Below are 13,800 nucleotides of genomic sequence, written 5' to 3' on the forward strand. Positions count from 1 at the left end.
GAGATCTCAACGTTTTAAAGTTAAGTACAATGGCATCAGTTGATGTCATAACAAGGAATATTTTCTTAATTTTGATTTCCCACAAATAATGAATAAAGAAATGAATTGAAATTATGAGGAATTTCTTTTTTTTTTTTTTTTTTTAAAAAAAAGAATGTCACCTTCAAAAGTCCAAGTTGAATTATCCTTTTGGCCTACATCAATGTCCATATCTGCTGGCTATTCTCATTGATTTGCCATCCAACTGTTAATGTTCCTTCCTCCTTTACAAGAATCTTTGTTTCCCCCCCTCTTTTTTTTTGGAAAATTTTTATTTAAATAATGCATGTATTTGAATATTATTAAATGTATGATTAAAAAAATTAAAATGTATAATAATAATGTACATCAAATAACACATTTAATTTCATATATTTGACTGCTGTATTCTTATTACTTTTAGATATTCTATTGTTAGTCCATAAACTTTATAGAATAAATTTTTGTTAAAAAATAATTTTCATCTCTCAAAATTTTCATTAAGTTCATTGAGAATTTTTATTGCTTGTTAAAAAAATCAGAGGAAGAGTCTGGAAAGTGATGCAGAATTGGAAAGAAAAAAAAAAGGTGTTAGCAAGGATTATGGGAGTCTGGGGCTTAGAGGCCTTGGCCTTTTACAATCAAGTGTTCAGAGGTAATTATTTTAAAGATGTGACTTTCTTAATGGGCCTTTGGACTATAACCCCTCCTTTACCTGGTAGAGTATTAAGTATTATTTGTGTTGTGGTTATTGATGTACTAAATCTTATAGGGTTTTGTATTTTGTAATTGTATTGTAAAAATATTTTATTTATTTAATAAAATATGAGATATTTTATTTGACATTTTAGTAGCATTAAACCCACAAACCAATAAACTAACATCCAATTATCATCTATAGCTTAAACATGTATGTAGGTGGATCATGGTTAAGTGATAACCTAAATGGTCTATAGTAGATGGGTAATAACCTAAATGGTCTATAGTAGATGGATAAGGCTGGATACTTTATCCTGGTGACACTATGAATACGACCTGCTTTGTAGATGTTATAATTGTTGTAAAGTGCTACAAATGATCTGATCCTGATCATTCATATGGAGACATATGAGCAAGTTTATTCCATACAAAGGAGTTTGTATAAGACCAGACTACAAAATGATTAGTCTCATTATATAACGCTGTTCATAATAGAGATTTACATTTCACCAAGATTAACATAGATGACATGCTTTGAATCCTGAGTGAGTTGTGAATTTCTACCTATGAGGGCGATACTTTGATTTGTATGGGTAAGAGTGGCCAGATCGCTGACTCAATAATCCTACCATTTTGGAGATTCATCTAATTGAGAAGCTGGGAACATAGTTACGCAAGATGAAATTTACTCATTTCTCAATGTTGGGGTAAGTAGATAAATTGCTCCTTTAAGAACCGATTCCAGAGCTTGAACAATGTGGCACCACACCCTCTCCTGGCACAAGAGGAGTTTGGTCATATTTTGACTATGACTTATTGTTCATTAAAGGGATCAGTGGTATTTAAGGAGTTAGATGTAACTATGGAGGTAAAATGGTACTTACAAGAAATTTATGAAGGGTTATCGTGCTGTTGACTAATTATATCTAATGGACACAGAAATATATCTATAGTGTGAAGAGTGTAGTTGTTGGTCTTTAGTGGAATGTTCGGCGGTTAATGGATGTTGAATAATTTAATTAAAGGAGTTTAATTCAAGTACCGTTGGAGATTCAAGCTACAAGTGCATGAGGTCCTCTCTGTTGCTCAACAAGGATTTGATGAGAATCAATTTTGGATTAATTTGAATTGTTCAAATTAAATGAGGGAATTAATTATATGTGATATAATAATTTAATTTAATTATATATGATATAATTACTGTAATGTATTTGATACATTATAATAGAAAGTTCAGTTGAGAGGAAATAAATATTTGAATATGATTCAAATATTAATTATGTGAATTGGATTCATATAATTAAATATAATGAGATTTATATTGAATACATGCATTGTTGAGAGAAATTAAATCTATGGATTATATATTATATATGATACAATATTAAACTATAGGTTATATATATATATATATAAATATATATATATATTAAAATTAATTTATTATTTAATTTTAATTAATTATTTAATTTTTTTTAAGGGAGGAAAATAACTTCCCTCCCTGATCTTTCTCTTAATTTACCTGTGAGTAGTTGGTTTTCTGAGTGGTTTGGTCTTTTCTCTACATACAGACAAAAAAAAAAAAAATCGCTCTCTAAATCTTTCTTTTTTCAACAAACTCTCATCCTCTCAATTTTCTCCCTTTCTTCCAAAAACTAAGAGCTCACACCTTCTTAGACTCTCATCCCTACAAAGAATCCGGAGGAATTTTTTCTTTGTGATGGCCATTTGGAGATCGACTTGATCGTGATTGTTTTGGAGAAGGAATCACATGAAGAAAAAGTTCTTCAAGGTAAGGGTTTCTAAACATTATTCTTCATTTCCTTTCTTATTAATATATGTTGTAAATTTTGTATTATGCATAATTTTGTGACTGTAATTTGTGTTTAAGTGTAAAATTAAATTGGGACCGATCCCATTTTCGTTCAGGATCTTCACGGGTTCCTCTAATTGGTATTTATTTATATATATATATATATATATATATATATATATATATATATATATATATTATTATAATATATATATTTTAAATTAATTTATTTTATTTTAAATTAAAGAGAGGGAAATAACTTCCTGATAATCGTGAAGAGCAGATTTTTGTCCCAATTTTTCTTATTTTCTAGAATTATTTATAGTAATGATGGGTGCTCATTCTATAAAAATATTTCATGCGATGAATATTTTGTTGAGTGATATTTTGTAATTATTGAATATTTTGGGATTGCCATTTAGATTTATTGCTTTCAATTTACAAATTGGTTTGTAAGGTCCCGTGTTTTGGGCATAATTTTTTCAATTGAGTCTGTAATTTACTGTTTTTGAGTCGCTCGTGCTGTTCTCAGTGAATTTCTAGAGAAGACCAAGCCAAAATCGAGGAGAAAAACGAAGGAGATCATGACTGTACAGTGTTGACTGTACGCAGTGTTGCGACGCTGTGATCTGGCGTTGCACAATTGCAATGAGGAAGAACGCTTTGTTCTTTATGTAGTGTTGCAACGCTAGTTACAGTGTTGTAACGCTCCGAGACGAAAAGAACAAACCAATTCTCGTCCGGTTCGGTTCGTGGTTCAATTGGTTCGCGTCTGATTCATCTGGTTCAAGCGTTTTGAATCTGGTTCAAGTGCTGGGTGGTTTGGTTCGAGCCATTCAATGCCCGATTCACTTGTTTTGAACCGGTTGACTATTATTTTGTAATAGTTAGATGTTTTCTAATTAATTAAATTAATATAAGCATTATATTAATATAATTAATTGTTTAGGTGTCCAATCCTGATCCAATAATTTTTTTTAATTATGCATTTAATGTATGATTCTGATTTATTATTATATGTCATAATGTATGTCATATAGTAAAAATCTCACCATAGGTTATGTATAATTCATGCATCATTTATATTACAAATGTTATAATATATAGTTGCATGATTTTATATTTATAGCATGTTCATGCATCATATGATATAAATGTTATAGTATATGCATGCATGCATTAATAATATTTCCATGCATCATTCATATTATAAGAGTTATAATATATAGTTTGAATGTATGGATAGTTGTATGTTATTAATTATTTCATTGCTTTATTATATAAGTGTTATATAAGTTTAGTAATAAAATGGAATCGCATGATGCATGACACTACTCTAGGTAATTTTATAATCGTTATAATTTTACTAAGTACGTCATAACATGCAATGAATAATTTTAATTTTTTTCATTTCTTTTATAAACGTTATAATTAAATGAAATTAGAAATCAAAATCAATAATTCAGAATTGCATGCAAACCTTAGGTTAAAATCATTTTTTTAAAAATAGTTTTAAAATATGATTCACATCGACCTAAAATCACATTTCTAATAAGATTAGAAATTAAGTTTAATTTTTTAATAAGTTTAATAGAATTAAATTATTTCTTAATTAAAATATTAAATTTATAGTAAATGTATCTATAAGAGACCTTTTATCTAAGGCTAGTTCTGTCTAGGCTAGTGTATTTAAGTTGACAAAAACATAACATTCCTACTTGAAAACTTACCTGGAAAGGTGAATTAGATAGACTTGTTATAAGTGTGCAATTTTTTATTAAAATTTATGAGCATTAATAAAAAAAAAAAATTGTTTAATTATCCAAAGTAAGTGTTACTTTTGGGAAAATTTAAACAATCACTTAGTTAAAATCAGTAGGCGAATTTTTCTAAGTTAAAGAACCCTAGGTAAAACGCTCAGTAGGAGGAAAATGGGGTATATGATACTTCATCTTTCCTTTTCACGTTTCTCCCTAAAAGTTCACACCATCATATCAATATCAAGGTGAATAGAGAGAGTGTTTATAGTAAGTGAGAGCAGAACGTGTGTCAACACATCTCACGATCTCTCTCATTAGTTTGTAGTAAAGTTTCATGCTTGCCTCGAGGCACCTTTGCTTATGTCTGGACAGATGACATTTGCATAATTCTTTACTTTAAAATCCACAAATGGATAGAGTTGCTTTAGTTTTTGCCTCAGTCGATTTTTCCTACGATTGACTCATTAGGGCGAAACTCTAGAAACTAAAATGAGGGGTTACACTTATAAGAAAATGTTAAGCGAGTTTAATAATTTCTGGACCGAACAATGGTGACTAACAATTACAGTAACAAGAAGTTGTTCTGTCTATTGGTTGAGATAATCTCATTTCAATAAAGGGGCCCCTGATCACCCTATGGTGGCTTTTGTCCTATCTCACTGAAATATCATTGTAAAATAGATGTCACTTAGGGTGTATTAGATTATTTTGCTAAATTTGACTGGTTGTTGCAAATAGGTTAATGCATAGAGTACTAATATAAATAAATTGTATGGTTTCAGTAAATTACATTATGACTTCCATAACTTTAAACTTGCTCGCCATCGACAAACTTACTGGCGAAAACTATACAATATGGAAAAACACAATCAACACAATACTTATCATTGACGACCTGAGATTTGTCCTAATGGAAGATTGTCCTCCTATTCTAATTCAAAATGCCACTCCAAACGTTCAAGAGGAATACGAGTGCTAGATAAGGGCAAATGAAAAGGTTCAAACATATATCTTGACAAGCCTTTCTGAAGTCTTGGCCAAGAAGCATGAGCCCATGATCACTACTCGTGAGATCATGAAGTCGTTGCGGGGGATGTTCGTACAATCTTCCGCACAACTCAAGAATGACACTCTAAAAAATATCTTCAATGCCCGTATGCAAGAAGGGGCATCTGTTAAAGAACATGTCCTCAATATGATGGTCCACTTCTGAAGGAACTCTGTTTATATATGACCTTTGAGCGGAAGCAAATCGTCCAAATCCCATTGTGGATGAACGCATATGTTTACATTCATGCAGAAAAGATTATGCATCATAAACTAAATTACAGCATGCTTTGAAATGAAAACAAAGGATAAAGAGATTATACCTTTGAAGAACTGCTCTTCAAGAAACATCGATCCAACTTGCTCACGAACGCTTCGAACAAGTCACAAACAGTCCTCTCGAACAAGCAGCAAACAACAATTCGATCATCGAACCAACCGGACACTACCATGTGACCTTGGTATTCTCGGTGTGAGAATCCAAGAGTGGTGGTGTAATGTCCCGAGTTTTTCATAATTCAAATTTTTTATTTTCGAAAAATTTGAGGACAATTTTGTCAATTTCGAAATTCAATTTGCTTGAACGAAATATTATGACGTGTCGCAATTAATTTAAGTTTAAGTGAATTTATTTTAAGTTAATGTCAAAATTGAGATTTTATTGGGAGAGTTGGTTTAATTTTGAACTTGGGTTTTAAAGAGGAAAGGAAAGAATTTTATAAATATATATGTGTGTATATATATAGTTTTTAGGTTGAAAAGAATAAAATAAAATCAATTTTAAAACTAATATTTTATAATTTATAATTTATAATATTTTATTTAGAATTTATTTAAGTTTAACCTCCTTCCCCCATGTTTCGTTCTTCCTCGCGCCCGACACCTTCCACCCACGAAACCCTTGCCGCATCGTTCTCCCCATCCGCCACCTTCAGCCCATCGACCAGTCGGCTAGTCGTCATCTTCCACCACAGCTGCACGCTAGCACTCAGCATGTGTCGGTCCTCGCATTCTTCGGTAGGTGACTGTCGTTGGGCTACATGCACACCAGATCCGACCAATTCAACGCCGCCCGAAGCCGTCCGCATCCGTCGTTTGCGAGTCCGTTCGATGCTGCCACACTCGTCGCGTCGTCTGCCAAGGACTAAGGTCGAACAACCCAGTCTGCCGCCGCTGGCTGCCTCTAGTCACCGCGCTCTCCAGCCGTCTCCGTCGGTCTGTCCAATTGCGTGCTTGAGATGTTGTCGACACCTTCCAGACACCGTCGGTCGCCGCCACGATTCAGTTCGGTCGTCCGATGTCACCTACTACCATTTAGTTGCTGTTTGGGGCGGAACTTTATTTGGGTGAGCTCTAGATTCAGGGCTTGGAAGTTTTAAGGTGACCCATCAAATTCAAGGCCAATTTTGACAAAGATGGTTAGATTGTGGTAAATTTTCCTTGGTAAGTAAATTGGGAACGTTTGGACTAAATTGGACTTAGACCCCAAAGGATTAATTTAAATTTTGGGCTCTTCATTTTAGGTCATGGCTGCTAAACTAAATTTAGTAATTTATGCTATAGGGCGAATTCAAGTTTATTCAAAAGCTTTAAGGGGACTATTTTTGTAGACTGTTGTTCGTGACCAAATTTGAGGTAAGTAACCTTACTACTATAACCGTCTTTGTGCCGGACGATAAATTTATGATTTATTTTGAGGATTTTAAGACTAATTATAAGGATAATTCTGACTGTTCTGAGATTTAATGAATTGTTTAGAAAAGATATATAAGCATGTGATAATATGTCTAAAGCATGTCAATGTATGAACATGATTTAGAATTTTATGAGGCATATTAAAAGTACGATTGTACATGACCCTAAATTATGAGTTAAGCGACACTACTATTGGAATATTATAAAGCTAGGTGAAAGTTTGGGCATTTGTTGATGTACGTATTTATGTGATTTATTATGAAAGTGTGTAGGCTATATGATGTATTATGAAATTTCGAACGTTTGATTGTTTACATGAGTTAGTGCATGAAAGTGATGCACTAGAGTTGATCCATTAAAACTAGATTAAACATGTACATTGAGGTTAATTATCATGACCTTGATGAGAAGATTTTAGAGGACTCATGATTATGTGAATGTTATATGTGATATGAAGTTAGATGCAATCTCTTTTCCTTTCCAGACTATGTGACTGTATGAAAGTGATGCATGTCTAAGGGCGCTAGTACATGAAAGAGATGTACTAGGGCTGGTGTGTATGAAAGTGATACATACCTAGAAGGTACTGGGGTGTACGTAAGAGGTACACGCTCAGTGGGTTATGTGTATACGAAAGAGGTGTATACATAACCATGTGTATGAAAGAGGTATGCATCCCTATATTCATAGAGAGGATCTGAGGTGTACAAAAGACGTACACACTCAGTGGGTTGTGTGTATACGAAAGAGGTATATATATAACCAAGTGTACGAAAGAGGTACCCACTCAGTGGGTTATGTGTATACTGATGACGGGTAGAAATGCACGTCATTATAGACCTTTTATTTAGAATTGTGAGGGCTGTTAAGTAAAATATGCGGCGATTATGTTAGGAATTCATGAGAAAACGAGTTTGCGTCGATCGGTAGTAAGAATCCCGGCTAACCTACTCTTATGCGTTATTATGCGTTCAATTGTCTATCTCTATAGCTAACGCAAAAAACAGACCCATACCCGGAAGCCAAGCTATTGCAAAGACGATCGCATGCGGGGAATCTCTCCATCGCAAAGGCGAACGCATACGTCGACGCATGGATGTTGCGGCCATCAATCGCATGCGTCCATCGCATAGAAGTTGCGGCCGTCAAGCGAATGCGATAATCGTAGAGAAGTTGCAGCCATAGAGCGAATACAGTCATCACAAAGAGATTGTGGCTACATAATGATGACCATAATAGAAGAGCGACCTCAAAGTTGGTGGAATGCAATATGAATGCATACCTTGGGAGTATCAAAAGATGATGTTGACATTTCACCTACCACACCGTTAGCAGCAGAGATTCAGAAAAGGATCATCGCACCATGAATGTCAGATTCAGAGCAGGTCCATTATTGTTATCGGCGATCAAGCTCTATAAATAGAGGCCGTTGAGCAGAATTTCAGATCATCCAAGTTTCTACCTTCGGGTGGATCCTTGTGATCTAGACGAAAGCGTGAGAAGAAAGCTTGAGAGTTTTTCTCTTATACACATCTAGATGTGTATAAGAGACAGTCCTTGTGATCTAGACGAAAGCGTGAGAAGAAAGCTTGAGAGTTTTTCATCTCCTTCATCCATTCCAAGTGACGACCGGAGCCTTCGCCGGAGTCAGAGCTCGAGAGAGTCTGTTCCACCGCCCATCCATAGTAACACCGGCAGCTTTGACCTACATCTGCTGGAAGCAAGATATTGCTTCTAGCTAGTCCTTCCATTTCTCTTCTTTTCTTATATTGTATTGTATTAGATTTTGGCTTAAGGAATTAATACATTTTGTGATAAATGCATTTCTGTATTTTCCTTCGACTCCATCTTCATATTCATTTACTTAGCATCCTTAACTTTCATTGCATCACTTAGTGAGATTGCTAGAGTATCGCATACTTAATCATGTGGCGTAGGAATATGAAGCACTGTCTCTTATACACATCTAGATGTGTATAAGAGACAGGATTAAGATCACATAAGTAAGAATGGAGACTAATTCCATTTGCTATCACACATCACGTGCATCTGCGTCGGGCGTGTATAGCATGATCGCATTAGTTTGCATTGGCTAGGGTTGCCCTTGTGGTCAAGCTTAGGATTGCTGTGAAGACATCCTCACATTTGCATTTTACTACGCGTCAACATTTGTCGTCTCTCTACCTCTCATTCATACTTCCACCACTTAATCTGTCAATTAGGAGTAGGAGTAGTCTATAGCTTATCACCCTCATCATTCTTTTATTTATTCGCCGCATGCACATCACCGCATATATGTAGCTACAAGTCCCTGAGTTTGACCTCGGATCACCCGAGAAACTTGCTTTCGCGTTATACTTGGCGAGAGCGCAAGAAAACTTGTGACAAGAACGCATGGTCATTACATAAGAGATCAACACATATTTTTCATTCCAACGCATGAGTATAAATGCATAACCTAAGACATGTATCGCATATTGCGTTCTCCTAATTTTAGTCAACAAGTTTTTGGCGCCGTTATTGGGGACTTGGCAGATGACAGTTTGTTGAGTTTTGTGTTTTCGCAGACAACTTTTTTTTCCTTGGGAGTATTGTAGCTTGTGACCAAGTTGCAACAATATTGAAGTGTAGGCGATGCGCCGAATGCCAATGTTGACCCCAAGATAGAAGGGCAATGAGCTGAAGGCAGTTCTAAGTGCATGACGGCCGCATGGGCCCACCAATTGCCGGAAGTTCCAATGGTCAGGGGCGAGCTTCTTGACCTAAGCAGTTAAGAGAAATCTCCTGCATGGAAGGCTCATTGCAGTGACAACACTTCAATTTCTCCAGGGACGTCTTCTACTCTATCTTTACCTTGCTTTTTTAGCTTAGTTTATTTTTCTTGTTATTTTGGATATGCGGCTGCTTCCTTGGTTGTGGTGCGTTTGCTCCTTGTAGGTGCGACATAATTCTCCTCGATACGTAGTTACAACAGAAGAATTCCTTCCATCCTTCAACACATGGCTTCGATTGCATGAATTCCAAAGCATGGTCGCATGCGTTATTCTACTCAAGGTTCTTTTTTGTTATCTTTTATGCATTATCCTTTTGAAATTCTCCTTGTCCGATTGCTTGTCTTTACGATGCATCTATGATAGTACGTATAATTCACTACATTCGCTAACTAAGCACTGCAAGGCTCACCTTACTTTTAATAGCTTCTTCAAATCTTGACAGACTAAGTTTTATTGTGTGCAAACCTCTGTTAAACATTTGTTACCGCATACCTGTTGAGTTGTCTTTAGCTTTACGGCGAGAACATTGTCAACCTCTAAGTTTGGGGGTGACAGTGATCCCGGAGAAATGCGTTCACTACATTGTGATCATTTTCTATATATAAAAAAAAATTGAGAATAACAACTCCACTGTCAACGCAATGGGGAAACATATGTTGATAAGAGTTAAGTTGTGAAGGGCACTTACCCATAGTTGAATGTCCGCATAACACACGTGGGAGCAAGCCAAAATGAAGAGCGTAACCAAGTTCAACGCTGCATTTTAATAAGAAATCGCAAGGCTTTGAATTATTTTTAAAAAACACATTCTTAAAAGCTAAACGCAAAGTTGCGGGGAATGAATAAAAAGTTTTTGAGCAAAGGCCTGCTGGATTTAAACTTAGAAAAGATCTCTTCGAAGAAGTGGCCGAAGTGGAGGCGAGCGTTGCAGCCATGGTTAGAGGTATGAGTAAATTATATTCTGAAAGGCTGGTCATCGCAAAGGAAAGCCAGAGGATGAGTTAAGAATTTCTTGAGTATAACGCATGCTTGAGGACAAGCATGATTCTAAGTTTGGGGGTGTGATGACGGGCAAAAATGCACGTCATTATAGGCATTTTATTTAGAATTATGAGGGTTGTTAAGTAAAATATGCGGCAATTATGTTAGGAATTCATGAAAAAATGAGTTTATATCGATCGGCAGTAAGAATCCCGGCTAACCCACTATTATGCGTTATTATGCGTTCAATTGTCTACCTTTGTAGCTAACATAGGAAGCAGACGTATACGCGGAAGCCGGGCTATCGCAAAGAATACCGTATGTGGGGAATCTATCCATCGCAAAGGCGAACGCATACGTCGATGCATGGATGTTGTAGCCATCAACCACATGCGTCCATCGCATAAAAGTTGCGGCCGTCAAGCGAATGTGGTAATCGTAGAAAAGTTGCAGCCATAGAGCGAATGCGGTCATCGCAAAGAGATTGCGGGTACGTAATGATGACCATAATAGAAGCGCGACCGCAAGGTTGGTGGAGTGCAACATGAACACATACCTCAGGAGTATCAAAAGATGATATCGACATTTCACCTACCACGCCATTAGTAGCAGAGATTCAAAAAATGACCATCGCGCCGCGAATGTCAGATTGAGAGTAGATCCATTATTGCTGTCGCCGATGCTCTATAAATAGAGGTCGTTGATCAGAATTTCAGATCATCCAAGCTTCTACCTTGGGGTGGATCCTTGTGATCTAGACGAAAGCGTGAGAAGAAAGATTGAGAGTTCTTCATCTCCTTCATCCATTCCGAGTGACGACCAGAGTCAGAGCTCGAAAGAGTTTGCTCCACCGCCCATCCATGGCACCACTGGCAGCCTTGACCCACATCTGCTGGAAGCAAGATATTGCTTCCAGCTAGTCCTTCCATTTCTCTTCTTTTCTTATATTGTATTGTATTACATTTTGGCTTAAGGAATTAATACATTTTATGATCAATGCATTTCTGTATTTTCCTTCGACTCCATCTCCATATTCATTTACTTAGCATCCTTAACTTTCATTGTATTACTTAGTGAGATTGCTAGAGTATCGCATACTTAATCATGCGACATAGGAATATGAAGCATGTAGCAAACCACCGGAAGGTGTGCGTTGTGTGAGTGTGTGAGAAAACCTTATTTGCTTAATGTAAAGCTGTAGTAACGCTTGTCTATAGGCGGACGCAAACTTGTCTATGAGTAAAATCAGCAGCAACTAACTACCCAGGAGGGTAAGTGGTTGGTCGAATTGAGCATTGTAAGCAAGTGTTCACTAGGAACAGAAATAATCTTACGTCAACCAAGTTTTTGTGGTTACCTTGTCTTATGTATGCATTCATCATACCTTTAGAGCTACCCGAGAGAGAGTCTAAAGAAAGAACCTAAGACTTGAGAGAGTTAGGTTAGAATCGAGGCTCGGGAGAGCTAGATTAAGATCGCATAAGTAAGAATAGAGACTTAGGAATAAGTTCTGTTTGCTAGCACACATCACATGCATCTGCGTTGGGCGTGTATAGCATGATCGCATTAGTTTGTGTTAGTTGGGGTTGCCCTTGCGGTCAAGCTTAGGATTGCAATGAAGACATCCTCACATTTTATCTATTTTTTCATGCATTTTACTACGCATCAACAGTTTTCGTGTCTCTACCTCTCATTCATACTTCCATCGCTTAATCTGTTAGTTAGGAGTAGGAGTAGTCTATAGCTTATCACCCTCATCATTCTTTTATTTATCCACCGCATGCACATCACCGCATACATTTAGCTACAAGTCCCTGAGTTTGACCTCGGATCACCCGAGAAACATGAGTTCGCGTTATACTTGGCGAGAGCATAAGAAAACTTGTAACAGGAACGCATGGTCATTGCATAAGAGATCAACGCATATGCATGACCACTGACGCATGAGAATAAACGCATAACCTAAGACATGCATCGCATATTGCGTTCTCCTAATATTAGTCAACAAGTTTTTGGCGCCGTTGCTGGGGACCATGATGAATGTTAACAAGGAAAAGCTCCGGATTAAGGCAATCAAGATCCTAAAAGACCGAGAAAAGAAGAGAAAGTTGTCATGGACGTAAAAAGTCCAAATTGAAATAAGTAGTCCCTGCGTTACTATACAACTCAAACTCATCAGGGACGCAATCCTTTTGGAATATCCTTCTTCCTATCAATGCTTTATGAACTTTCGTTACCTTGCTTTTATCTGTTATCATATATTTATCTTTATATAAAAAAAAAAACGATCGTAGTGAACGATCATGGTAAACAATTTTGCTAACTCTGTTTTTATTTGACCCTCTCAATGTTTTCTTTGCAACGATGGAGGTGAACGATTGCTGAGGCACTATACGAAAGACGCAACTACTTTATTCCGTTACCGCAATCAAAGAGTGCAGTTCGCCGCAAAGCAGGATGCGTCCACAAATAATACAGGCGACAGAGAAAATTTGGGGGTTGTATCTCTCCTTGACTTTGTCTATTCCAAATTTTGCACTATCGCATAGCATTTTAACTTTAAAAATTTTATCATCACATCCTCTTTAATCGGCGCAATCATTTAACATTGATTAATTTAGTAAGTCACCGTATTATTTCTCTTTGCCAATTATGATTTCAATGATTAAACGCATGCCTTTATTTTTTTCGTATATACTAGAGTCAACTTAATTTTAGGACAGTCAACTCATGAAATATTTCTAGAAGTTAGTGGTTTGCTAGATTTCTTCCAAACTGACTTTTTACAAAACTTTCTAAGGGCGTCGCATGACTTCTTTCAATCTTTCAGCAATGGGGACATTGCTGCGTTTAAATTTGGGGGTGCGGTATTCATTTTCAACCTTGCTATTTTTTTATGCTTTTTTTTTATAAAAAAAATAATAACGTTGCGATCGGATCCTACTCGTAGTTGGATGTCCACATGACACACTTGGGGGCAAGCCAAAACGAAGGTAAGAATCGTGATCAACGC

The 13,800-nt window shown here is 36.2% G+C and overlaps 1 long non-coding RNA gene across 1 annotated transcript; it reads left to right on the plus strand.

Moving 5' to 3' along the window:
* The first annotated feature begins 6,164 nt into the window (after positions 1 to 6,164).
* Positions 6,165 to 13,383, plus strand: LOC120083506. The gene is made up of 3 exons (XR_005483440.1): positions 6,165 to 6,780; positions 6,901 to 6,972; positions 13,158 to 13,383. It is a non-coding gene; the product is annotated as an uncharacterized LOC120083506 (long non-coding RNA).
* Positions 13,384 to 13,800: the final 417 nt, after the last annotated feature.

The sequence above is a fragment of the Benincasa hispida genome, chromosome 8 (genome assembly GCF_009727055.1).
Source record: "Benincasa hispida cultivar B227 chromosome 8, ASM972705v1, whole genome shotgun sequence".
Lineage (NCBI taxonomy): Eukaryota > Viridiplantae > Streptophyta > Magnoliopsida > Cucurbitales > Cucurbitaceae > Benincasa > Benincasa hispida.